Below are 1,788 nucleotides of genomic sequence, written 5' to 3'. Positions count from 1 at the left end.
ACACACACACACACACACACAGCTTCACAACCACACTAAGCACAGTTTCACCGCTTTTAAGAAAACAATTTTGAAGAATTGCATTGCATTATACTGACAAAGGGTCTTTGTAAATCACAGAGCGTGGTCTAGACTTACTCTATCTGTAAAGTGTCTGGAGATTACTCCTGTTATGATTTGACATTATAAACAAAATTTAATTGAATTCAATATGGCTGCCATTAGAAAGAGGGAATTCTCATCCACATGAGGTAAAGACATAAAACTCTCCCTTAGCAGTCAATAAAACGCCGGAGTTCGGCTTTAACTGCACACTGTTCCATTATAACAGAGCCTATGCAGAGCTTCACCATGTAGCTGTGTCCAACGTGCCATGCTGCTGAACATTACGTCAAATTCATCCTTATCTAGAGACAGAAATAATGAGTATAGCCAGCAGAAATCTAAGCCCAGTGCAGGCAGTTTCCCTGCGGGGATTTTGACAGAGCCCTCTCTCCCTCTCTCTGCTCTGTCAAGTCGTCCCACGTTGCGGTTGTTAGGATTTACAGTGTTTGGCTGCTCTTCCCACCTATATTTTAGCACCACCTATTCAGCTAACCCGTCCTCTGCCATGTCTATACAGGCAGCGCCACAGATTTTTCTTGTTACACTGATTCCCAGATTTTACAGTGTGAGGTGTGATTTAATAATTTCCTAAATAAAAGAATATTTGTGTCAATTTTCTACATGTGCTGTACTGAGGCAAGAAACAGATCAGCAAAAGAGTGAAGCAGTGTGTTTGAATCAATATTTTCCCCATTAGGGTTGAATAAATAGACTTTGTACTGGCAATTTTGCACTGGAAACCAAAAGCTGTAGCCTCTGTTAAGGATGAAGCTACATACTGTATGATCCCTCCTGATTATGAGAATCACAAGACTTTCCTGGTGATCTGATCAATCTCTACTGCTCTCTACGTTTTTGTCTAAGAGCTTGGGACCCTAGCGTCTAGTAGCTTTTATACCACTGGACATTTCTAGTTGAATAAAGTATAATAATGACATTCACCTGTTTAGTTAATCCTAAGGATATTTAAAACACCAGCTGTTGTATTTGGCTTTCCCCGTTGAGATTAAGTGTGCGAACAATACTTCAATATCAACGAAGGGGATGGTGTCACGTGTGAGCTGGATGCATCAGAGTGGCTGTAACGCTGCATGTTCTGCACACCTTGCAGCAGTAGCAAAGCCTTTAACACGTAAAAGCCATCCGCTCAATAAGCAAGATAATGACCTCCGTTGAAATACGCAATGTCAAGGTATGTTTTTGATAAAGAGAATGAGTTTTTTGGGAGCACAAAAAAGCAAGCAGGCATTATGGGTAACTTAATGCGGGATTGCAATGGGTATCTAAATTGCCGTTCTGTTTAAGAGAGAAAGAGGTACAGATGGAACAGTACCTAATACTCCAGACTGTCCCTTATTTTAGGTTAAAGAAATGGAGATGAGAGGACAGAGCTTGTGTGTCATGGTGTGGGTTTTAGTGCAGTGTGTGACAGAGGTTAATTTAGACATCACATTATTCCCATTGCTCACTTATTGGCTTCTTATTAAATCCCACACGTACAGTATCTGTGGAGTGCAGGAAAAGGTAGTTGTATGTGGGTTGGTTATAAGGTTGTGAAGTTGGTGGTGACATTCAGCCCTTTGTTTTTTTTAAATATTAAACAAAAGAAACTGCACTTTCACACCATTAGAGAAGGATTCACACACACACACAAACACACACACACACACACACACACACACA

General features: G+C 40.7%; 1 protein-coding gene and 1 long non-coding RNA gene across 9 annotated transcripts in view; one reads left to right on the top strand and one right to left on the bottom strand.

Annotated features, from left to right (window-relative positions):
• LOC116700341 (uncharacterized) overlaps positions 1 to 1,788 on the top strand; it is a 273,867-nt gene that overhangs the window by 84,263 nt on the left and 187,816 nt on the right. The gene's annotated exons all lie outside the window — the stretch shown is intronic.
• Positions 1 to 1,788, bottom strand: part of dlg4a (discs, large homolog 4a (Drosophila)) — a 62,848-nt gene that overhangs the window by 15,999 nt on the left and 45,061 nt on the right. The window lies entirely within an intron of this gene.

Source organism: Etheostoma spectabile, chromosome 13, assembly GCF_008692095.1.
Source record: "Etheostoma spectabile isolate EspeVRDwgs_2016 chromosome 13, UIUC_Espe_1.0, whole genome shotgun sequence".
In the NCBI taxonomy this organism is placed as follows: domain Eukaryota; kingdom Metazoa; phylum Chordata; class Actinopteri; order Perciformes; family Percidae; genus Etheostoma; species Etheostoma spectabile.
Note: the sequence above shows the minus strand (reverse complement) of the source record. Positions and strands in the feature narration are given on the sequence as shown.